This window comes from Lepidothrix coronata, unplaced genomic scaffold (genome assembly GCF_001604755.1).
Source record: "Lepidothrix coronata isolate B3197 unplaced genomic scaffold, Lepidothrix_coronata-1.0 Scaffold96, whole genome shotgun sequence".
Taxonomy (NCBI): domain Eukaryota; kingdom Metazoa; phylum Chordata; class Aves; order Passeriformes; family Pipridae; genus Lepidothrix; species Lepidothrix coronata.
Window position 1 is genome coordinate 891,874 of NW_016690276.1, and position 26,623 is coordinate 918,496.

A 26,623-nucleotide genomic window follows, 5' to 3' on the forward strand; every position below is an offset into this window, starting at 1 on the left:
GACATGAAATGAGAGTGTTCAAACTGGTCTGTTTGGTACTTACAGAAATACTCAGAGTACAGGAATGCATGGAATTCCCCTCAAGTAGTATATAAATTTACAGGTTGGTTACCACTACATACTTCCCTTTTTTCTGAGTCTGCATGGAAAAAGCAAACGCATACTGGGAAAGTTAATGAGAAACCATTTCAAGGCCTCATTCGTCCAAGATAAAAGGGAAGAACAAGTACTTTTTTTGCCTTTTCTTTCACATAGATTTCCCTCATGTTTTGTGTTCAGAAAAGAGTGCATTCCATAATATCTGCTTCAGCACTGGTTGAGAATTAACCTTAAACTTTCCATTCCTGGACATACATTTTTCCTTCACTCTAGAGGATTTAGCTGCATGCCCATAACCCAGCCCAACTCTGTTCAGGCAAGTTGTTGTACTGATGTTAGTATTAAGCATCAGGCACCAATTTAGCAGTGGTTTTCTGCTGTTCAGTAGTGCCTTTTCACTGAATCACTGACACTTGTCAGGTACGTTGTGCCTACAGTATGATGCCTAAGGACTTTTCAGTTTAAGTCAGTTAAACGAGTGTAATAGGGATCCTGCACGCATCCTTGGCAGGACAGAACTTGGCAATCTTTGAAGTTTTCTTTTTCTTTTATTCTATCTTTTCACATTTTGGGTTTTCTTGAACTCTTCTTTTTGTTTTGACCCTTGCGTTCTGCATTTTCTTTTGCTTTATCTTGTTCATCCACTGACCATGTATCCTTCCTAAAGTAGATTATTGTTAATGTTTGCCTCATTTCACTCCTGATGCTTGTTAGGTGGATATAAAGCTATTAGAAACTGCAAGTATGGAAGCACTTTCTCCCACTTTAAATACTGATATATAATTTCAGAAGTTTTTGTTTGTTTTTTAACAGTAGACATCAGAGAGTTTAAAAAAAATCCAATAAACCAGATCAAAGGTACAATATTTATGAGAACTGTGTATTTGAAGAGGCTTTTAAAATCTATTGTTTAAATTACTTTTCCTTATGGGGCAACTGCAAAAGTACTTAATATGCTAGTTTTGAACGAGAGCTGGAAGGAAGTAAAAGAATTACAAGTATTTTCTTACTTTCCATTTGCTATGAAGAACAGTTATTTGCTTTGACAAGTCTGCTTTCAGTTCTGTTTAGTCCAAATAGGAGCTCAAGAAATTTTCTATTGAAAGGAAAATTTTCTATGCCAATATAAAAAAGTTATTTACATCTTGTGTATCTATGTGAAGGAATGTTCTGCATATCCTAGCTTTTTAAAATGTCAGTGTTATTAAAAGTATCCCTAGTGCAGCTGAAGGCTACCCTTAAAGCTATGAAGACTGTAAATGGGGTGTGTTTAGGAGAAGAAAATAGGGACACATTGGATAAGTAGTCTGCTGTGGTTATGAACAGCAGGAGATGTTTGAGTAAGTTCAAAAATGAACAGCAGAGTTATAACAAGCAGAATTGTCTTGATTCAGACAGGTTGAGATATGTGTCAAACTAGTGAGTATATTAAGGTCAGAAAGAAGGTTTTTCACTGTCTGCTTATTCAAGGGATATGCTCCTGGTCTCGTGGTACAGGCAGGTGTTACAGAGCCTGCTCATAGAGGCTTACTGCACCCTTGCCCTGACTTATGGACCACAGCTGTCCCAAGTGGGGAGTGCCAGTAGAGAAAGGATCAACCCCAGCTGATGTAAGCTAAAACTGACTGCAGAGCGATTGTTCAGCACCTGTGGAGATCATCTTTAGAAGTGTCCACATTTCACTTCAGGGACCCAGTCAAAACCTGGGTTTATATTTTCTGTCTTAGTTGTTGGAGTTCTTTTCCTAAAAGACAGTGGTATCTTCCTTTCTGATAGTAAAGTCATTCAGCTTGCACCACAGGCAGGCAAACTTGAGTCCTCTTTTGTAGGAGTAGGAAGGCTTTTATTCTTGTTTCTTTACTTTGGTTTGGTTATTTAATGGGACCTAACAGAACTGAATACTGGATTCCAATCAAAAGATTTTAAGAATTGTATACCTGAATTCCTTTGGAATTCTTAATATTTGGGTGTCTGGTATTTAGATTTTGAGTTTCGTACTCTTGTTAATTTCAGTGGGATTCAAATTCCCTGTCAAGAGGAATGTAAGCTCTTTGCAGATTTGCATATAATCAGGTAGAAATGGTATAGATAAAAATGCCAAATTCAGCAAATGTGAAACTTGTGTCAACAGTCAGGTTCCTAGTCTGAGAAACTATCTGTGGAAGTTCAGGTACAGCAAGCCAATTTTTTCTGATGTCTTTTGTATTTCAACACCTGTAGAGAGAAGTCATTCTCCTATATTTTTTTCTGGGCTAGTGTTTCTCAATAGTTGTGCTTGTGGTGGGTGGTGGGGGTTTTTTTTTAGTTGTTTTAGGGTTTTTTTGTCGTTTTCATTGAAAGAGGTTTTCCACTCCTGCAGAATCCTGGAAGTCCTCCTCTGCCACTGGTTTGTAGTTAGTTTTCTGGAGCGTGAATGGCCAGATTTTCACGTTGTGTTCCTGAAGTACAATGACATTTATGTTTTCCTGTCTCTGTTGGTTACATAACTCCCGAAACATTTTCAGATCATATTTGCGCTTGACGTGTCTGTGTTATGTTGGCAGGTCACAGTCAATATATTATCAATGACTGTAGTCAATAAGGTATTTTCCCTCCTTGAACTTTTCAGTTGATAAATAGCTTGTTTCCTGGTGCTTCTGGGCACCTAGACTGCCATTTTATGCTACAGGACTTCATGCTCGCATATTTCAAAGTCAGCCATTAAATTCATGTGATATTCTAAATTATCCTTCTGTGTGTAAATCGTATCTCCTAACTTTGCATTAGAAGCTGTTTTAATAACATACTGCTGCTTTTGGTTTTTAATTTTTTTTCCTTGCTAAGTTCATTGGTAAAAGTACTGAATAAAACGGCTTTCTGAGCAAATGTTTGTAGAAGTACACTAATAATCTCCACAAGGTGCATGCTTTCCCCTTTTAAAACTCTGTTAGCTAGTCAGTTGGTTCATGCTGCTAATATGTACTTCAAGTTTCCCCTCAGTTTCCGAGTTCACTAAAGAATTCCTTATATGTTACACTATCATAGGCTTTGTTGAAGGCCAGATAAATGATATCAATTAGAGATGCTCACATTTTAAAAAACTTGTTAGTCACACATTCTTCACTTTTTTGCTTTTTCTTTTTCTTTTTTATTGCAGATATATTTATTCCTGTTTACTTCCATTTTTTTAAACCTTTTTTTTTTCTCCCTCTGAGTAATTGTCCTAAAGCCATTTATTCTGCTGGGATCAGAATAACTGGATGTTCTTTGCTCAGACTGCATTTTTTCTGTCTCAAGTTATGGGTATTATATTCGTTGTTTTCCAATCAGATGACACCACCCTCATCATCAGAGACCTATAAAAATATTTTCTTTAACACTTTCTGCTTTATGTGCCAGCGTTTCCAGAGCTCTGGGATGTAAATTATCTGCTCCTAACTTCAGTGTATTAAATTCTATTGAATTTTTCTGTCACATTGGCTGTGTTTATTTACATCTCCATTAACTAATCTTAGTGAAGAAAATATAATTTTTTTGCTTTATAACTTTCTAAATTAAAAGCACATATTTGGTAATTCACATTGTCCAGAAATCTTGAAAAGAGCCTGGTAAACATTCTTTAAAACTGCCTGTAGAATTCACTGGGCTATTAATATTACCCCAGAAACCATAAAAAAAGCACACACCAATTGACAGTAAAAGTAATGTACATTTCCCAGAAATTTAAAATTATGGGGTGAAGAGTCATTTGGCAGAAGAATGGTCATTTTCCTTTGTGACTTTCAACTACCTTTTGACTTTTGTTCAATCTGTTGCTACTTGACATTCCTTTAGCATAGGAGGAAGAAAATGGATGCCTTGAAATCTTGCATGCAGAGTTTTTCCTTTCATGTGTTCTGATGTTCAAGCCCATCAAAAATGTTACTGTCCTTCCAGTTTCCTTTCCACCCTTCACATATTTCATATCTGTACTTCTATCTGTGTTTTGCTGTCATCTCCTTTATAGTCTTTCCAGCTTCCTGTACAGTCTTCCAGTCCTTGCCTGACTTCTCCACGCTGCCTTTTTTGTGCTATTCCTCAATATTTTAGAAAGCAGTTGCTTTACATTTTCAACCATCTGTGTTTTTCATATTTTTTTTCTGAAGATCTCTCCTTTCCACAAGTAATCTGGTGGACGTAATTTAAAAAAACACCAAACTTCTACATTATACCTACTCAGTCTGTTACACAGTATTTGTTCTCCATCAGTCAGGAGCTATGTCTGTCTATACATGAATACATTTATTCTTATCTTTTTCTTTAGGACCTGTGTATTAGTGTGGTTTCTTTTTTCATAGCTTGGTGTTTTGGAGTCCTTGTTGCAGTAGTTCCATTTCTAGTGTTCTAGTATTCAGCTTCGTATTACCTGACGGGATCGGGAGTAGCAGAAAATGTGCAGTGTTATTAGCAAAGCAGTTGTCAAGGTATAGATGTATAGGTATAGAGCATTCACAATTATGTATGGAGAGAGCTTTTGGTGTAAAAGGAGGAAACTGTGCATTAGCCCTGTCATTCAGGACATCCCCTCCAGCACTGCTTTCCTATGAAAAGCCGCGGTCAGCCATCGCCTTGTCCAGAAATGTCCTCTTTGGGATTACTCAAATTACTGGCAGCATTGATTGGAACACTTTCTATTTCTAAGTGTCAGGAGCCAGTTTATGGCTGGCTCTCTTTAGGGGTGGACAAGATGTGATTTAACACGTACTTTTCATTGCAGGACCACCCAACTGTAACACTCGGAGGGAGAGAGCTGTGGTCCTTCACCATGTTTTTATATGCTGTATTGATATGTATTGGCTGTGAGAGTATCTGGTTACACATTTGAGCACTCCCTAGCTGTTCTCTAATTGCTCCTGTTTTGCTCATGGTTGCTTATTGTGTAATCTTGACTGCTACATTGAACTTGTCTTATTTAAGCTGCCGGAACCTGTGCTCAGCATTAAACGTACAGCTGGTACAGCTGTGGCTACTTCACTCTGCCCCGGTGGAAGCTGCAAGTCTCGCCAAGGAGCAAGCTTGCCAGAGCATTGACCTGTAAAGTGAGTTGCTTTATATTAAAGGCCATAGAAAACACTTCAGCACATAGCTGCTCTAATACAACTCATCGTGGTGTGAATACACTGCAGAAACCCTCTAATTCCCTCCTCAGCTGGGCAAGCACTGTTTCTAATAAGGTTCAGTGAAAAGGTTTAGCAAGTGTAGAATGGCATTACACTGGTCTAAATTGACAGCAGGAGTGTCTTTTGTATTTACAGCCATTTTCTGGTCTTCTTGTTGCCTCCCTCTCCACTCTCCCCCCCCACCTCCAAGCAAGCATACATTGTTTTAGAGAGCTCTAGTTACTGATAGGGGAAAACCTTTCTCTCTGTGAGTTGTAAGACCTAGAGCTGTGTCTTTACCGTCTGTAAATGGAGAGTTCACCATCTGACCTGGTATTGCTGCAGCAAACCAGATAGAAGTTAGTGGGATGGGGCCAAGTTCTTCTAGGGCCACTCATGTAATCTGCTTGCTGTATGGCAGATAATGTAGTTACTGGATATGTGCTTTACATATATGTATACTGTAAGTATACATAGCATACTGTGTATATGTGAAGGATAGTGTACATGTATGCTAGATATTTAGTTTAATAAGAAAGTGTGGGGAAAAAATATGCAAGGAGGAAAAACAACTCAAGATAATTCAGTCCAGTGCAGGGTTGTTGCAGGAAAACTCTTTAACTGCAAGAAATCTGGCTTGAGCCCTTGCAGAAGCTCCTGTGGGGATTTTGTCCACAGAACAAGCTCAGGAGCTGCCAAAACTGTGAGTTCTGGCTAGATTATAAAAGTGTACCTTTTTTTTTTTTTCCTAGCAGGGTAGGTGATTGTAGGGGAACTATCTGAAGAAACTGGATGTACATAGGGAGGTAAAATCTGTGTAGGATGGCAGGGTCTTTTGAGAAGTCATCTCACTCAGGTATGTTTCTCCTAATTTTGTGAGTTGATGATACCAATCTGCAAACTTCCTTTTAAAAGCTGCATAGGAATTGTGGTCCTCTCTCAGATCCCAGGCCTGCTGTGGATTGGCAGCATTGGTTTGCCATAGCAGGTTTTATATTTACTGCCTTAGGCAAAGTACTTGCTCAGTGGGATTTCAATTACCAAGCAGTTTTTAAAAGATCTATCAGCTTTCTTCTATTAAAGCAAAAGGGTTAAATTCTTGTTACAGGGTTGGAGATGTAATCATAAAAAAGAAACTTCAGGGCTATAAAATCTGCCCACAGGGTATATTTGATATCAATTTTTTCTAGAGTTGTCTTTGGATTGTGAAGAAGTGTTTGTAAGTTAGAGTAGACTCCAAAGCAAAGACCTGTTGTGCCAGGACACTTCTGTGGAGTCCTCTATTTTACAAGATCTTCCTGAGTTTGAGTTTTGTGTTTGAGTGATGTATTGACTTTCAATATTTAAAGCATGTCTTAAGACCCTTTTTATTTCCCTATTCTGAATGTGCAGTGCTGCCTGACTGCTTGGTGTCTGTGAGATTGTTCTGTTTTACTTCAGAGTATATATCCATGATGAGTACAACTCTTGGATGTGACAATCTTTCCATTCCATTTGGTCTTTTTCTCAGGAAAACAATTTCATTGCAGTCATAAAACTACACTGTTCCACTTTGCAGATGCAAGGCATAGAAGCTTGATTCTTTTACAGTATTTTTTAGTCCCAGAAAGCATGCTTACAACATGAATCCTTTCATAGCAACATCATGGTTTATGTTTTCTCTATATTAAAAAACCAATCTTTTTTTTATTTAAAAATGTGCAGTTTCTGTGGAAAGCTCTATCTAGTGTATTTAAAATATTGACACCTGAGCTACATGACTCAGTTTCTTCCTCTTCTTAGTTTTAAGGAACTTGGTAACATAACATAAAAATTCCTGTTGTTCATAGAGGAAAGAACAGCATTTTTACTAGATACGGAAAATTCCAAGTGGAACGTGTACAGAGATAAAACACCATTTGGAGATTTAATAAGACATTTTATGATACTGCCTTTTTTTGATGCAGACCACACAACAACCTAAAAGTATTCTCTTTTCCATTTCTTTAGAGTAATTCATCTGAGAGAAATCACATAAGTAGAGAAACAGAAATTATTTATTTCAATAACTCTCTCTTCAGTGCCTTTCTGAGAAACCAGAAGATAGTACCATATAGTGTTGAAAACAACTTTTGCAGTAACATACTCTGTAGTTGCAGGTGACGTCTATTTTCAAGTTACTGTTTGTTCTGAAGTGAGTAGCCAGCCCTTTTCCTTTCTCCATCTTGAACAGCCAAGGAACTCTTGTTACAGGTGACAACTGGCACTGGTTAGAGGCAGCAGTAGAGTCACACCAATCTGTGTAGGCATTCACTGCCTGTTTACGGGTAGGATTGACTGCTTGCAATTCTCCCTAGAAGAAAGGTTACATCAGAGGGATTGCTGAGGTGAGGCAGAGGTTGAAAGGATATAGCAGATTTTTTTTCTTTTCCTGCTCCAGTTTTAATTTGTTAGCACACCTGCAGGTCTGGCATTTGTTTTCTTCTTTGCTTCTCCTCTTTTCAATATATATAAATGGCTCACTGGAGGCAAAACTACTTCTAGTTTTATTTCCAGCAGACTGAACCTCATGCTGCTGCTCCCCAACGCCAACATCCCTGCCTCAAGAAGCACACTCCATCCTTTCCTTTCTCTCTGCTAGGTCGTTTGCAAGACGAAATTGGTGAATACTGGATTTGGAAATCTCTACAGAAAATAAGAATTTAACACATCTCTCATTTAAAAATTATTTATAATATTTAAATATAACTGGAGATATAAAGAGCTTGTAAGAGGAACATAGTTTATCGTTCCACAGGGGCAAAAGTTGAAGAGCATGACATCTGGAAAGTTTCGTAATACGAGTAAAACCAACTGGAAACAGATGGATAATGGGGAGCTCATCTCCTACTACAAGTCTTCCTGTTTTAAGAAAATGCTAAATCTGTTTTTAGTACCTGGCAGTATTTTAAAAAGGACTTTCTGTATTGCGGAGGAAGTTGATTCTAAAGAAATATAATTATTTTATTCTCTCTGGGCCGGGATTTATTCACCCAGGTGAGTAAAATCAGTGGAACCAAATGTTTCAAATTCAGCTATTGAACGTCCAGTCTTTAGAAAAAACTACTATAAAGGTGAGAAAGACACAGAAAATATACCATTTACATAACACAAAATCAGATCTCTTCCTCTTGAGTTGTAAGGCCCAGTTCTACTAGAACAAATAATTACTCATAATAATTATATTTATTGAAATATGAATATTAATTAAATAATAATTACTTTAATAATTAGTATTAGTAGCCTATTTAGTCTTGTAAGTATTAGATTAAAATCCTTGTTCATCTGAATGAAAACTGAAAATCAATACCAATGGCACCAGTCTAAATGTCAAATTTATAATAACTTGTTGAGGATCATTTTAAATCATATGATGTGGTATCTGGAAGTTACAACCAGAAGGTGAACTAATAGCAGCAGCTAAATTATCCTTTTGCCTGCCATAGAAGACACATTCTTATCCAGAAATACTAAGTGATGTAGTTAAAAAAGATACTATGCCTTTGATTTATTTGCTTGATATATAGTGTGCTTGATGCCATGATATGTTCTGGAATGTTTTATGAAAGGTATTATGAATGTTTTAGCTGAAGTACACAACTGAGTCTTTTTTCACTTTGCAACATTCACAGATAAAGGCAAGGGAAAATCAGGTTTTTAAATAAGTTAAGTACTTATTTGTGTTTGTTTCACAATTCTGTGTCATTTATATGCATCTGAGAGTTTCCCTGCATTTACACACTAGAAGGAAACAAAATGAAAATTAATTTGTAAAGCATTAGGCATTATCAAAATGTTTTGATTTTGTGTTTGTAGGACTGAAATTTTCTGTGTGTAGCTGTTGAGAAGTGGCCAAACCCAAACAAATTGTTCTCAAACACTGAACACTTCTGTCTGACAGTCAGGTTTTGATTAATAACAATAATGACTGCTAAGATGAGTCAGAACAACAGTGGGTCTGTCTCGGGAACCTGTCCCTGATAGTGACTCTGGAGGACGGGCCATAGGGAGGAAGCCCCATCAGCATCCATTTCCCATTGACCTTCCCAGCACCCACCGCTGTTGGGCTGTGGGTGTTAGAGATGACAGGGCCTCTTGCCCTGAGCTCACCTAGTCTGTTTTTGAACTCCCAATCTCTCACCACAGCCTCCTCTGTTTGCTACCAGCTATAGCGAAAGGATGCTTTTGCCTGTTGTAAACCATTCCTAAATTTACGGCTTAATATCGCTAATTGCTATTGAACACCGCTGCTATTGTCATTTCTTCCTTTCTGGTTCTTAAAAAACCAGCTCTGTCAGCATGGTGTGCCTGCGGTAACTCTGCCACCTATCCGTGTAGCAGTATCTGGCCTGATTTTTTTGTAGTGGAGTTTTATTAGTGTAATAAAAGATTGTAGGCCTAGATGCATGGGGTTTGCATCTCTGTATGGTGAGGTAACACTCTAACTGGAAGGGTACTCCATAAATCAAACCACATATATTTAAGTATTCTGCAAAGAACAAATCTTACAGATGAGCAGGTCTCTTCTGAAAAATGAAATCTAAGAAGACACCAGATGCTTGCTTTTATTGGATGCATAAAATCACCTTATGAAATCTGGTTATAATAATTGCAGGTTGTACAAAAGTCTGAAAAACACCCATATATTTTAAGATATTAAGTATCTTACTAGTGATCAGGGGATATAAGATAAACAGAGCTGAACAGATCTAGCAGGTTTGTCTGCCCTTCTCAACCTGATGCATTTTGAAAGCTCTAATACTTAACTAAGATCTAGAGCCCAAAGACATTCTCAGCTTTACATCAGGAGTGGCTACGGTAACTAGGGGTGCTGCAGGGAAGTGTGATGTTGTGGCTGCAAGGGTTGGTCAGCGATAGGGACAGAGCCCTGGCTTGCATGGAGGCTGGCTGCAGAGGGCTGGGGTTGTTTTGCACCCACTGCTAGGTCAAATGGGATTGTGGTGAAAAGAGCTGGTGATTTTCTTGCTCTGTTGAAATTCTCTGTGTTTTGTTGAAGACCATTGATTAGGATTTGAGGTTTAATCGTCCAGAAAAAAATTATGATTCCAAAGCACGAATAATTAATGTGTTTAATTTGCTCATTCTGTCCTTTTTTTCCTGTCAATAATTGGAATTAGAATGAAAGCTGTATAGCTAATTCCCAGGTGGTGATTTTCTTTGTTTCATATTTCACAAATAGGTCCATTCCAAATAGGCCTTTGACACAGCACTGTTCTTGAGGAAGATAATTATTGGATATATTGGATAAGGGATTATAAATTGGGGCTGGTTTATACTTGTCCTCCTAGGTAGTAGCCTTGTACAGAAAAGTTGAAGTAACTGTTGTGACTTACAGAGAATGCTGTGCCTCACTGTCAGAGCGCCGAGCGTCTTCTATAAATGAACAGCCATCAGTTTTAACTCTTCCCCCAACTGCAGCTGTAGAAATCCCATGGCCAATAGCTACTCTAGTGGGCAGTCATTGAGCTATGGCAGACCATCTGTGACAAAAATAATGAGGAACTTTAGTTCCCAACTGAAAGTATACATCACACTTCACAGAGTATACAGCGTTGGTGTGGCTCTTTTTTAGGTTCCCATTTTAGTCCCAAGTGTCGAAATGTTGTTGTAGGTTGACAGCTCATTTTGGGTGAGACATTCTTTTGAACTTTCAAGGTGGGTAACATGTTCCAGCAAAAGTAGGAGCTTGCTGAATCAGGGCCTTAGTTTCTTTCTACTCAGCAGCACAGAGAGTTCATGAGTTGGTTTGCGTTGGCACCTTTTCATTAATGGTTGTAAACAACAGGTGCACGCTGTCATACTTTCCTTCAACGAGAAGAAAAATTTACATTTGACTATGCATACATTCTCATATTGGTTTTGTTTTGATTAGTGTTTATTTCTAATCAGTTGTTATTTTCTCAGTTTTAAGTATCAACATACTTCTATTAATCACATATGTCAATTGACCACAAATTTTATAGAAGTCTTATGTTTTAAGAAAAAAATAGTACTCAACTTATAAAATCTTTGCATGTTGAATAAGGTCCATTGCTAGAAATGTCTGAATCCACTCTGATTCCATATAAATATCTTCATTCTTTTTACCATGTGCCTCTCTTTTAAAAAATATGTCTTATCTCTGGATGCAACAAGTGACTAATGTTTGAGAAGAGACATGTGTGGAATGCTTGAATAATTCACATTATCTGCATTGACTTCAGCTCATGTCTTGCAAACTTTTAGTGTGACCCAGGAGTTCCTCTTGCATTGACCAAGAGGGAAAACCAAGCTGTGAATGCTTGCAATGGACTTGCCAGTGTTCAGCAACAATAATGTGGTTCTATGTAGTGTGTAGCAAATCACTGGTAGTGGAATAGAAGGAGGAAGGGAAATTCTGAGCCTACCATGGGCAACTACCATGTTTAAAGCAAACCTGCTTCTGGTGTTCCTGCTGTAAACCACCAGAACTTGACTCCTGCCAGCAAGCAAAATGTTGAAGCCTGGCACTTTCAACAATTTTACCATCAAAATGAAAGGATTACTGATGCAGAGAATTGATTCCCATTTCCAATCTAGAGGGTCACTAAGACGATAGAACCATAGAATGGTCTGGGTTGGAAGGGACTTCAAAATCATTTAGTTCCAGCATCTCTGCCATGGACAGGGATACCTTTTACTAGACCAGGTTGCTCAGAGTTCCATCCAGCCTGACCTTGAACATTCTAGAGATGGGGCAGCCACAGCTTGCCTGGGCAACTTGTTCCAGTGGTGGATATTGAACAAGGAAGAAGGAAGAGGAAGGACTGAAAAACCAGACCTACTTTTGGGACAGGATCCCATGCTATGTTGCTGTGCTGGGATTATGTTGTTCATGAGTAGTTTTCTTGGGGAAAGAGAAGTAGGACAAGAAGACCTGAATGCCAAGTGTTAACAAAAAGATCAGTACCTTGTACAGTACAGGAACTGTGTGAGAACAGTTAGTCCTTGTGTAAAGATTGCCCCATAGTGCTGAAAGGTCAGGGAGACCTTGGAGTTATCTGCTGCTTCGTCAACTGATGAACATTTCCTCACACCAGAATTGGAGAAAAAACATTTTGCCATTTCTGTTCCCTCTCCATCCCCTAGATGTCATCCATATAAACTGAATTAAGCGAGAAACAATGAGAAAATTATTTTTAGTGGCAAAGATGTATCTTCCTAGATACAGTTTTATGTTTTACCTTGTAGAAGATGTTTGGGGAATCCTTTCAAGATGCTCTGATGTTATTGTGTGTCTGGATGTTGGAAAGTCAAAACAATTAGGGAGAGTGTCCAAAACATAAAACATACTGGACTTTGTTCTATTGCCTGTATTTTAGTGCCTGCCACCTTTGGCAGATACCTATACAGATCCATTAGCAGTCTGTGTTGGTGAGTGAGATGTTAAAGCAAGTCTAAAGAAAAATTGCCAAGGAAAGGAAAACATTGGGAGAACTCTAAAAATATGTCAAAACTAGTTAGGGTGGTTTGGGGGTTTTATAGTAAAACTGTGGAATATTTTTAAAAATAAATTATGGAAAAGTATGTAAACCAAAGTTCTTAATATATAATATGGTCATTTTGCTTTGTATTAAAGTTTCAGCTTGACACTGTAGTAACTATGTATCTTTTAAAACTCCAATTTCCATATTTTTATATTATCTTTTTATATGAGATGATACAGTGATTTTGTAGGCTTTTGCATCATCTAAAACAGGATGGTCACAGGACCACTGCTGTTTGGTTTGGGTTTTTTTTCTTCGTTTGTTTTTTTGTTGTTTTTTTTTCCCCCTTGACTGCATACGTGGCTTGCTTTTTAATATTGAACAAAGCCATTGCACTGAACAAGAGGTTTGATTCCATGCTTCATGAAGAGCCTTAATTCTAGTATTTACTAATTTGAGAACTTTTTTTAACATTAACATTCCTTTCATGTTTTTTTTAAGTGGAGTTTTTTTCAATTTAAACTAAAACCTTGAAACTTGCTTCCCAGATTCCGTTAATTGCACCACTTGAAATAAGTAGAGAAGCTGTTGTTTTCCAGAACAGAAACTTTGAATTGGTGCTTACAAACTTCATTATGAACACCTTCTATTGATGTTTTCACATCCAATAATCAAGAGGCCATAGCTGAGCAAAATCAGAGCCTTGTTTATAATGCCAAATAGCCTTTTATTTGTGTGCCTTGTAAATTGCCAGTGGCAAATTAACACAATTGAAGATTTTTGTTTCAAATTAATGTGTACTCATTATGCACTCATTATGCATATTTAATGGAAAGAAGGAGTTGCAAGATTCTCTTGTAGTATATTATCTACTTGACTTGAATTGCTGCCTGTTTTGAATGTTCACCTCTTGTCAGCCTTTTCCCACTATGTGCCAGGCAATTTCAATTTATTGAGTTGTTTGTTTGGTCTTTTGTTTTGTTTTTCTTCCTTAAGAGCATAGTGTAGATAAATAGGTACATCATAACATGCACAGTTTGTGGGCTCTCTTTTCATCTTTGAAAATCAGTTTCTGTTCCAAAAACAAGCCACAAAAAAGCAAATGTTTTGTGTTTTTGAAACCACGTTTTACCATTAAACAGACAGGGCAGCTCTTGAGGCCTGTGCCCTTGTGGTGATCCCCTACAGAACATGGAGCAATTGACAACTGTGACTGTGCTTTTATGATTCTTCCTTTGAACGAACTTGAAGAGGGGGCTCATGATTCTGTTTTAACCATTTATTATAGCTGAATACTAGTGTTTCATGGCCCAAATTTTGCAGCTTGCAGATAGTTTTTCCTTTTGAGATACACTTTGGATAGAACTGAGTATTAACAATAATGAAAAAAAAATATTGCTATAATTGGACTCAGGAGTTTATTTGGGAAAAATAAATGCTTTGTGTTGTAGGTTTCCCAGTTTTACCCACAGGCTAAATCTTGTATATATAATTATGCTTTAGGAGACATTTTAAGTGCTAGTTGAACCTTTAACCTGCGTTTCCTCTGGAATAATTACAGGATGTGAAAATGGCCAAATGAAACGCTTACTCATAGAGATTAATAGAATTAGTTAAGCTACTGTTACCTTATGCGTGATTTATATTGTATGTGTAGGTTGAAACAGGCTGTAATGGCATGTGGGTGTTTTCCTATCTTTTCATACTTGCTAAAGTTTTGCCTTATGTTTATTACTTGCTATGTTACGTGAACTGCTTAAAAAGGCATTTTAGACCACTGGCAGGTAGTTGAATTTCAAAGGCTGGCTCTATTTAAAACAAAACAGTAGTGTTTGAACTTCTCTCAATTTTTTTCTGAAAATAACACTAATAGAGTTGATTCCATCACCTTCCAAGGAAACAAGTTGAAAAAGAAACCTCTGTGGATTAGTAGTCCAGACATCAAATAAATTTTGCAGACATTAGAAATCAAGCCTGAGTCAGCCACAATGGAAGTGGGGAAAACTAAGAAAAATCACTTGACTGTCGGCATTGCCAAAATTGTTCGAAAAGGTAGAAAGAAAAAGTCTGTAAGCATGAGGAATGGTATAGCAAAAGTAAAACATTTAATCTTACTTAAACATTCAAGTTTGGTGCTAATTCTAATATATTTTCAAGTAAAACATTAAATTAAAAGTGATCTGTCTTTTAAAATTTGTTCTGGTGTGTTTCTTTCAAAAGAGAGTGATGCATTGGCTTTGAATTCTGATCTTTGAGGGAAGTGTTGAATGATTACCATCTCAATTTTCAGAAACTGAATCCTTAACAGAAAACTTAAATTTAGAATTAGAGGAAAGCTTGAAATCAGCTTATCTTATTGGATAATACTGTGATAGTGACCAGGCAGGTTTATACCAGACTTCATTGGTGCTGAAGGACTTTTTGTTGGGTTACTTTCGGTGAACACTTCTCAGCCTCTATGAGCTACAGCATTTGGGGTCTTCACCCAGGTGAGGAGGAATGTGCAGTGGTGTTACCAAGGAGCAGAAGCTCACCATCCCTCATTTGAAAATCTCAGCAGGTGCCAGCTTAATATATTAATTATTGGGTTTTTTAGTTGTTCAACAGAATCCTATTTTAAGATGCAGATGATGATACTCATCTTCCATGAAGATTCTGGGAAGGCTTTGGGGCAGTGAACTGAAACCTTTAAAAATCTGGCCCACAATTAGAACAAACCTTTCTCATGGAAAATTCTTTTCTTGACAACTTCATTTTAAATCAAAGAGCATTTGGGTAAACCCGTTTTACCACTCACGTAAGATATCTTTAGTGAACTATTTCACTGCTTTAAATCCTGTTTTAATTTGGTTTAGAGTTAATGTTTGTTTCAGTGGTTTACAGAAGGCAGTGAAAATGAGGTCTATTTTTTTTTAAGGTCAGTGAAGTATAAATGCAAAGGAGATTAAAAATCAATTATTAAATCAAGATTTCCTTTATTCTCATTCTATTTACATTTACCAAGGGGCGATTACTTCCCCTTAAAGTATTATACTAATGTAGAAAATTAAAGATTTTCCTTATATACATTTCTGTATCATCTTGAGTTACAGGATTTCTCATCTCTTTCCTGATAAACATACTCAGTAAGTCCGCTTAATGTGTATAAGAGATACGTATCCTTTCTGCACACAGACAACTTATTTCTTTATAATAATGATTCTGTTAGTAATTATACCAGATTTCTTTTAAGGAAGAAATCTGTATTTTGTTAATTGAGTAGAATGGATATACAGTGCTGGAATTCAAGCATTTCACTAGAGATACAAGCAGAAATCCTGGAAAAGGATTGTTAAACATGGAATCGGAATGCAAATGTTCTGCGATATATGTGGATTATTTTGCCAAATGGCCTATATATATGTATGAAGAGCATTTATGGGCACAGCTGTGTGTGTTGAGGTGTGACACTTCAGCTGGGAAACTATACACTAGAATATCTTCCCTTTTATCTTTGTGTCATAATGTCTTTTGTTGCGTAAGTAATTTTTAAGGAACTTTGAGAAACAGGGGCTGTGGTTGAAGGGAAATCAACTTAGCAAATCATTAACATCAACAAAACAGTAAGAGAAGGGAGAGACTGGAGTACTGAGCTATTGACTATTTTATGTGTTTATCAAAGGACATTAGAATACCACATTTAAAATAGTTGACTAAAACTTCAAAAGCATTACATTGCATAGTCTTTATTACAAATATACCATTTATATTGAAATGATAATAAAGGATAATCTTTTAATGTACAGTTATCAAAGGCTGGTCAGAGAGCTTCCAACATTTATTGGAACATCAGTGCCTTCTGAAATGTTTTTATACTTCTACCAGATTTTCTAAGATCATGGAATGATTAAATATTAGCCAGTTGTTGTGCTTTTGGAAACCATGAATTTCTGTAAAATATCCCTCTGCTGTCAAAGAAACAAAGTTCTGTTCTGGGGAATTCATCTGGAAAGAGCATTTCTTTGGGGGCAATGGGGACCATCTGTGGAATGCCAACTACGTGGAAAACCTGGAGCAGAGATGGGCAAAAACTACAGCAGGAGGAAGCAGTTCTGAAGAGGTCACTGTGGTAACCTTGTTTTGAGGAGAGGTCTGCATATGTGGGCTGACCTTCTGACCCTTAATAACTCAAGAGTAATGTTGTACACTCTTCATGCCTATGATACATTTCTGTGACACAAGGCCTCTAATCATTCCCAATATTCATACAATTTTTAGACATAGGTTTACACATACTCAGTATATACGCACACAAGCCCTGTGATTGTTATTTAGCGTGCCGCCTATGTAGTTTAAGAACATTCCACTCCAAAGTAAACAAAAGCAAAAGGAAACATGCTCTGAGATTCAATTCACAATTTGCTTTCTACTGCAGTGAATTAGTAACTTGCTTTGTACTGTAGTGAGGTACATTTTTGGTTCACAAATGACTTTTTACTCCAATATTTTACTGCTGTTGTGTGATTTCATCAAGGAAGCTCTGTTTGTTGAGTAACCAGTTTTCACATGCGTGTTCATTTGTTTTTGGCCATCCAGTTTGAAATTGCATGATATGCCATATTCCAAGTTGCAATGGAAAGCCCCTCCCACCCTTTTTCTCTCCTTCCTTCAAGGCCATGAAGTCTATTCATAAATGGAGAAGATCTGGCCATCATTTCTCTTGTAGCTTATATGTCAATGTGGTTGTGTCCTTTCAGAAAGGAAGTCTGTGTCTCTGTCTGTTTTGTATGTCCCCCCACCTCCAATTCAACACATTGTATTTACAGTACGTGGTGGTCTTTTTAATGAAAAACGCAGAGATGTAAGTCTGAAAATAGGTGAGAAGAGGTTTCTTTCCTTGTTTGAAATGGTAATAGCACAATATATAGTAAATAAGGAAGGATTTAGAATTTTCTCTGATTTATTTTTAAACTGATGTTTTGGCTTCCTTGTTTTTCACTGCATCAGTCTGAAATGAACTGTAATTCTTACTTCTGTGAGTCTTACTATTTAATTACATTGTTAGCCTTATTTAAAAAGGGAGAATAAAAATTGAAATGTTGTAACTTTTATTGGTAACCTTGTCCCATTATAGCTATTTTGTCACATTGGAGCTAGTAAGTGCATGGATAATTTTACCATATTTTACAATTGCCATAATCCTATTGTTTCAATTGAAGGTTTCAGATTTACAAAGCAAACCCAGACTTAGATGCTGAATTGGATAACTATTTTTCTGTTTTAATAGGGATTCTATGGTTGTAGCCTACTGTATAAACATTGAGAAGAGATGGGTTCATTAGGAGACCATCTACCTATTTCAGGTGGATGACACAGTATGATGCAGTGTTTGCATTCACTAAGGAGAAAGGAATTGGGTTTACAGCTCCTTTTTGGACCACTGTCCTGGGGATCCTGCCTGCACACTGCATGCCAGCTGTGGGAGGCAGGAAATGTGTGGCCCTCAGTGTCCTTCGAAATGTGTTTTCAGATTCTTCCTTTAAACTCACGTACCTCAAAATAATAGTGGTAGTTACTTTAAAATGCATAAACAGATGACTCACAGTGTCAACACACATGATTTTTGTAGTGCCTTTTCTCCTCAACTTAAGAGTTAAAAACAACATTAGAATGTCTCAAGTCTTAATTTCATGACTGGCTAGAATACAGTATTCTAATATTGACAAGTCTGATAAGTCTCAATAGAGCCACGTAAACTTAAGGTGTATTTATACCATCACATTTTGTTTGTACTTAAACTTTGTTCAAAATCTTTAAAAGCTGACTTTGTTTTAAGTGATTACATATGTTTGATTGCTGGGTTCCTTTTCTGTGAAGTAAGTGGTAATGAATGCAGTGTTACTGCATTTCTGCTGATAGGGAGGCAGTAAAATCCTCTGAAGCTGAATGGCTTATTAATTATATATTGAAGCTGTTTATCAGACTTTTAAATATCAAAGACTTATGCATTTGAAAAACAAAGTAAAGAAAAAACTGAACAAACCAGCAACCCTCCCCAAAACCTCAAAAAACCCCAAACCCAGAACCTATTACAATATCAAACAATGACAACCCTTGTCTTTGTGGTTTATGATTGTGTTGTATCTCGTTAATCCTGGGATAACTCTGACCTAGTCTCATGAATTATGAATTAAGCCTTACCCCTTGATCATCCGATTTGTGGTACTTTTTTGCCATGAAAATAGTCACAGCAAATATGGAAGCCAAATTTCCCATGTTCCTTATCTTTGCATGGACTTCTCAGAGTGGAAGGGCAGAGTTTAGTCTTTTCATACTAAGAAAATATTTGAACGTATTATTTCAAAAGACACTCTGAAATATATCTCTTTTTTTTTTTTTTGGTGGATTTCAGTTGAAAACAGATGGATCATGTTTCATAGTCTCTGTTTAGTTAGGTGCTTGTCATTCTAACAGTGAGGAAAAGAAGGCTCAGTGTGTGAATGCCTCAATGGCGTGGAGCCGTAGAAAGGGAAAGCATATTATAGGGGTATGTGAGAAAGCATGAGCAAGACAAAGGCTTCATTGCATAGTAGATCACCTGTGGTGCCTGCACCTTGGAGAATCTCTCAGATGGCACTAATTTTCAGCACAAAGTAGGAAGGAATAAGAAAAACATCAAAATAGATGAGCCTGCAGTGGATAGCAAAGCTATATTCTCTTCGAACGTGGTAAGAAAGGGCCTTCTGTTTTTCCTGATAACCTAAACACTGGTAGCTAGGAAAACTAGGAAACTTATGGAGAAGAGTTTAGCCATATCTGTGAATTATGTTTAAGGTGGGAGATTATCAGCGTCTTACTCACTATGTGCTGTGGTTTCCCCTAGTGTTTGACTGTGAGTGGGGAATAGAAGAATCCACAGTTGTCACTGATCACAGTGGTCACTGATTACTACTTCCTGCTAGAATCATGTCCTTCCAAAGATTTAGTTCTCTGCAGCTGAAGGTTCATGTTAATTCAGTGTTTTGCTAAATCTTCTCTTCTGTTTGTTTTTTTTAGTTAGAACCTTCTGCTTGTCTTGCTGATATGCCACTATAAAATGTCAAACTTCAAATTGCCCTGTCGTTAGTAAACGTGGAGTCTTATGTGATTCTGTCCTATGAAATCATGTAGTCTAATAGGAGGGGAGGAATTGATTTAAATTCAGATTAAACTTTTTTTTGTCTACTTGTAATTAGATTGATGTGCCTACTCATCGTCTTGTCTCTATTTCATTTCTGATTTTCCCTGATAAAACTGCTAGGTAGACACAACTGCAAATGCATTAAATGGATTTTATTCTATCATAATATTGAGTGATTTGAGAACTGAAGCCACTGATGAAAACTGATGTCCAGAAGAATTATCTGAGTTTCTACAATTAAACCATATATTTCTATATGTTATGTTCACACATGTTGCAAAAAAAATTCTCATAGACTTTTCCATTCTTTTTTCTGTCTCATGGAGGCTGCATCAAGTGAAATCTTGTATTCCTCATGCTGTAGCACTTTTCTATAATCTATCTTCCTTAGAAACTTTCTGATGGCATTTACTAATTTTCTCCGTAGATTTTAAATACTATTGATGCTGAGTAATGTGTTTAATTAGCCCCAAACTTTCTGTGTAATTATTCCAATCTGTGCTTCTCTTCTTTTGCCTATAAGGCTGACAAATGGCAGGAGGGGGAAAGGGCATTTTCCTGTCAATGGCTGGGGGGTCCTTTGCTCCTTCGTTTGTCAGAGTGGTTTCTCTTTCTGAAAGAACTGTGAAAGAATGATGAAAATACTGTTTAGTTTCATTCAAGAAGTCAAAACAAATAAAGTTGTAGCAAAAAGCTTCCTTATCTTATGAAACAGGACATTTTTATGGTTTCTTTACTGTTTCCCAACTTTTTATTGTCATAATATCAGCTTACTCATGAAATCTCAGATTGTATTAGCCAAGGTTAAATTCAGCTTTCTGTCTCTAGTCTTGCAGGGTTTAAGAGGAAAGATAAATTAGCTCAGAATTACAAGTGGTTTGTATACAGTTTAGAGTTAATACTAACTGAATCCTCTTCATGTTTTTATGGGCATTGACATCTTTGGCTCCTGTATTGGTTATGTACCAATTCTGAGGTCAGACACATGGATGTCAAATCACAGCTAAAGGTCAGCATAAATCGAGCTGCTTACTTTTTAGGTAATTTTTTTTTTACTAATTCTTGACCTTTTTGTCTTTCTGAGAATGAAATGAAGGGAAGTCTTTATATCTTTAACCCAACCCATAAAGGTAGCATATGGTCAAATGCCAGCTGAAACATTTGTTTGTTAGACAACTCCTCGGGACCACAATTAGAAAAATTAAGTCAATTAAGGAGAAGAGTGAAAAGCATTCTTAAATAGGACAATGTGCTTTTTAGAAGCTGGGAGCTTACATGGAGTGTTTTGGATAAAGGAAGAGAGACCCACCTTGTCTATCTATAGTGAAATGTATCACCATTTGTGTATTTAACATTATCTTCATGTGGGAAAATTCTTCTTTTGAGGAATCCTTTTAAAAGAAGGTAGTGAAATCATATGCTTGAAGGCTGCAGAAATTATTTTTTCAAGCAGGAGAGGCTGTGCTGTGATTACTGGGGACATTTACTTGTAAGATATACCTACTCAAGATCCCTCCCTGGTCTCTGCAGGATGGAGTTAAGAAAAACAGTAAAAAGGACCAGGAGAATGGTTTCCAGAGATTCTAGAAAACAGGAAAATCATGTGAAAATGACCCTATCATGTTTTTGCCTGTTGCCAAGCATGGCAAAATTGATAAGGATATTATTGCCCCTTTTGTGGGAGCTGAAGGGAAGAAACTGTCATTCTTTACTGCCAACCATCCTGTTTAAACTCCTTCAGAAAAAGATCATGGAAATTTAACTGCTCACATAAATTGTAACTTCCCAATCAGATCCTCATCCCTCTTTTAACTGTGTAAGAGGACACAGTCAAACAGACATGAGTGACTTCAAACTGGACATTAGGAAAAGGCTCTTCACTGACTGGGTTGTCAGTCACTGGTTTAGGCTGGATGATGCCTTTAGTTATTTGGTTTAGTTTCAGATAGGCCTACAAGGAGCAGGGAGTTGGACTCTCATTCTTATCAGTCCCATCCAACATTCTGTGACTTCTTACAGAAACATTTGATAGGAGTAATTTAAAAGTTTGAAGAATGGTATGGCATGCTTATCCAATATTTTTGCCTTTTCTGTTCAGGAACAGACTTTTTTTCTCTATCCGTACATGAGCATGAAGTTGGCATTTCCTCTTTGCTTTCCACTGCTGTCTCAGGTGTGAATGCAGCTGAAATCTGAGTTGAGTTGTCTGTGCCTGTGAATGCTTGGAAGAGGCCATGAGAGTTTGATGATGGAAGTTTACTAACTTGGGAAGCTTTTGATGCTGGTGAAAGTTGCTGTGTTAAATGTGTACTGTTAAAATAATTTGGTGATGAAATATTGATATAGAGTAGATTGAAAATAAATTGTTAAACCAAACTTTTTCTACCTATAACTTTTTGTAAACACCTGGTAAACCTGGTGTTTAAACACAATTTAACTTAGCATTTTAGAACAGATATGACCTTATGTGCACAACAAGATGCATGTGAAAAAGTAGAATCCCCAATATTTACGTCCTTCTGAAGACATTCAGCAATGAAAAAGGAAGCTTTCAAAATTTTTCCAGTGAATCTTAGGGAGTAAAGGAAGTAATTTTTCTGAATTTTAATCTATGTTGAATATTATGGATGCACAAGAGCTTCCAAGATGTCAGTGTTACAGGTATTTGGGGGATCATAGACTCGCCATTAACAGCGGGTCTCTCTCTTTTAAATATATGCAAAACCAAAAGACCACAACTCACTTAAGTGGATGGTTTCACACATGAATTTTCACAGAACTACTATGAACAAAACTTATGGAGATTTCCTTTTATCCCAGAAAAAGGGAAATGGTAATGTACACTGTGGATTAATGATGTCATGACAAGTTAGTTGCATATTTAAAATGTGTAGCATCTGATTACTGCCTCTTAATATTACCTCGGTACAACATTAATTTCTCCTTTCAAACAACATGTTATAAAAACTGCAGAATGACAAACCTGCTGTAGGAACAAGGACAACTACTTGAATTGGACCATTATCAGCAAGTCAGTTGTATTTATGCCCTTGCAAAATTTCTAGGTGTTCCGGTATTGTGAAGGAAATAAGTATTTGGCCATTGTTTGGGTGAGGAATGAAATTGAGCCACTCTGCAACTCTTGAATTGGTGTTGATATATGTAAAACTACTCCAGATAAGATAAGCCGTGACATTTATGGTTGGACCCAATGATCTTAAAGGTCTTTTTCCAACCTAAATGATTCCATAGTTGTAAAGATTTTGGGAAGCTGTCTAAATGAATAATTTCTGCTTCACATTCTAGTGTAATAATGGAGTAGTTAATTAAAGAGCACAGAAAATGAGGCTCAGGTCCTCCTGTTTCTCCTTGCCTCTCTGCTCTTGTGCCTTTTGTTCAACGTATGAAATTTCCTTACAACACAAGCATGTAATACATTCATTTTCCAGCAACTTTCATTATCATCATCATCATCCTTCTGCAGCTGTTTTCCCATCTTCTTTTTTGCTTTTGCTTGTTGATGAGTTGTTGAAGATTGTGTAGTGGATTGCAATATTGCCATTTTATCTTGGCAGTGGACATAATATATAAAAGTGTAATTTTCCTCATAAAACAGTATAGTTAAATATTTTGCTGTCAATGGGCTGCAATTCATAGGAGCTTTTACATGTTACTTGTTGAAATAAGGTACTAAATACATAACTAGCTATATGCCATCAGTGGGCTTTTTTCCAGGTAGCATTGTATTTTTACCTGAGTGTCATACCAGAATTGGAAGGTCTGTATTATTTTGTGATGATTTAAACCTTCCTTCAGAATATCACTAATCATTAAAAAAATGTTCTTCGTCCGCAGGGTGGAGTTAATTTCTTTTGTTCCTGGGAGCTGCATAGGAGAAAGCGACATTTCAGCTTTTCTTGGTAAAGGTGAGACAGCATCTATTGATAAGGATAAGACACTGTTCATTATTATGAGCTCATAGAAAGTTTGTCAATGGAGGATTTGTTTATTTTGGGGGTTTATTTGCAACTTTTTGTGCTTTGTAATAAGTGCCGTATGTGATAACATAACTTGTATTGGGAATGGAATGTGTAATTCTACCACTGGTATCAGAAAAGGCTCTGAAGATAAGCAAGTACCTGTAGATCAGCATGACAAAGTGGATAGCAATTTGTTCTACTGCTGGAACTTGTGATATTTTCCATATGCTGTTGAACTGGCCTGCCCAAGTTCACTCCATCATGCTTCCACACACTCAGCAAGAGCTCTTAGACACAGTAGAGTTTTCTCCATGCCAGTTCTCAGAGAAAATGTATAGGCTTGCCTGCTGTTGTCTTCATTGCTCTGTATTATCGCATGAGAGTGTAGAAGTTGATGTGCGGAGAGAAGAGCCTTGAGATCTATTTTAATTGAGATAACACATTCAGAATTTAGCAGCTTACTTCTGCTCATCAGAAGTAGGAGACTGAGAAGGGGATAAAACTCTGGAAGTCTTCTTTGAGAGACATGCCTTCTTTGATGACTCATGCTTCGTGTTGTGCTAAAAGGTCTAACTTTTTATAAATTTGAGTGTTGAATTAAAGGCTGCAAGAAACATTTAGAAGTATAACATGCAGCTTGCTGTTGAACTCTTAATTACATTTTTTGATGCAGAAATCTACCTCTTTCGTTGTTTCCATTTGGCAAATTTTGAAAAATGTGGTTGGGTTTGATGTGACAGTTACCACACATGGTGCAGATTGACCATCCGTGTGTCCTTTGTGCAGTGTGTTGCAGGTAGGGAACACAAGCCTGTTTCAATTTCTGTTCAAAGGGGCTGAAATTCACACATGGTCATTTACAATTTCTCATGTGAGAGAGACTGCAGTCTCTAACTGAAGGTGATAATGAGCACAAGCTGATCACTACCTGTTTTGTGACTGCATCTGCAGATCCACATTTGACTTGTTCAGCATTGCCTTTAACAGGATGGAAGAATGAAGACTTCAGTTGTAGGGTAATGTTTAGATTATCAAGAACAGCATGGCATAAGTCTACTTTTTAAAAGTTAAATAGTTTGGAAAAGAGAAAAAAGAAAAAGACAACTCTAACAAAGCTGAAGAGAAATCAGAAGATTGACCAAAAATCAGTTTTGTGGTTTTGTGCTGATGTAGCTGATCTTGAGGTTTTCTTTGAATGCATTATACAACTTTCTTGATCAGTAGTTTTAAGCTGCAGTATGTATGGATGCAGTTTTTATGAATTTGCAAGTGCTTACTATAGTGTGTATATATAGGCTACTACCTCAGGGAATGAGAAAGCTATAGGCACCTTCATACCCTTATGATTGTATGAATATGTAGACACAGAGAGTTACATTGCCTTCTTGCTTAGCAAAACACAGTTAAAATACTTCTGGTATAAAAATGTTCTTTCAAAGTCTTTGGTTTCTGAATTTGGGCTTTAGCTTTGATCTCTTATCCACTGATAAATAAAAAAAAAAATGCCCTTGAGTTTTATAAAATTTTTCTAATGTACCCTGGTGCCCCATGTCTTCCCCCTTGTGACTTGTGAAGTCATTGCCCATCGTTTCAAGTGTTCGTATTTTGTGATTTTTAAATTTAGTCAGAATATATAATCTCAAAAGTTAAATTATTGTTGGAAGAATTCTCAATCACTCATGAAAGAAGAAAGAAATTTTCCTGCTTAAGTGATACATCTATTGGAGGACTTGTGGACTCCTGGTGAAGGAATGTTTTCCAGTGGTAGATTGCTAAAGATGCTGGGTGAAAAATTGCTATGCTAACATACAGAAAAATGTATTAATAATAATTTACAGATAAATTAATATGGCCTGAGCTTAATCTCATTCTGGCAAAACCCATGTTGAAGGAAATGAGAATTTACTGGGTTAGAATCTAATTGAGTCTGATTTTTTTTTTTCCTCCCCCCCTTCTTTCCTGCACTGGAGAATTCAGGTAAAGTAATAGCCTTAAATATTTAATAGTATATACTGTGTGAACTTGTTGGTTACAGCCAAATAATTTTCTTCCCATTCTTGTGAGACTCGGGTACCTGTATACTATTTCTGGTGGAAATAGTATGCTCTTGTATTTTCTGAACATTGAGCAGAAGTTATTCCTTCTTAGAGATTGCTCCATGCTTCTGGTGCATCCGTTAAGCCTTGCTCAGTGATATATGTAATAGGCTAGATTTGACTTGCTGCACTTCTTTCTCTATTTAGAAAAAAATCAGTACATCTGAAGTCTCTGTGGTGTGTGCTTCCCCATGGGTGCACAAACAGCAGCAGCGCTTGGCTTGCTCTTTGTTACTTTGTGGGAGAGGAAGAGCTGGGAGTTCACACTTATCAGTACCCAGCAGGGTTTAAGGATTGCACTTAATGACAGAAATTCCCAAACATAATCAGCGGCAGATTCAGTTTCTGGCTGTGTGAAGCTGTGGGAGGAACTTGAGCTATACAAGCAGGATCAGCTACCAGTATCACTGAAAAAAAGTTGTAGTTTGTAAGCTCTGATGCTTCCTTATAACTACTACTTCAGTTTAAATACTTCTGCAGTGGCTGAAGGCTTCATGAAGAAAAATGTTAACTGTTCCCTGCCTCCTACCCACAGTCTGCTCCAAAACCAATCCCCTTGAGTATAAATTTAGCCTTATTTTCAACATGATATGCTTCTGTATTATACACAGAAAGTGTGTCTGTAAATTGTGTGTGACTGTAGGATGAAAGTTTTGAAAACATGCTGAAAAACATGCCAGTGGGCTGC

General features: G+C 37.0%; 1 protein-coding gene across 2 annotated transcripts in view; it reads left to right on the top strand.

Annotated features, from left to right (window-relative positions):
- Positions 1 to 26,623, top strand: part of BMPR1B (bone morphogenetic protein receptor type 1B) — a 256,353-nt gene that overhangs the window by 42,479 nt on the left and 187,251 nt on the right. For both annotated transcript variants that reach the window (XM_017822263.1, XM_017822265.1), the window contains exon 2: positions 23,715 to 23,785. The gene's annotated coding sequence lies outside the window, so the exon portion shown is untranslated. The remainder of the gene's footprint in view (positions 1 to 23,714; positions 23,786 to 26,623) is intronic.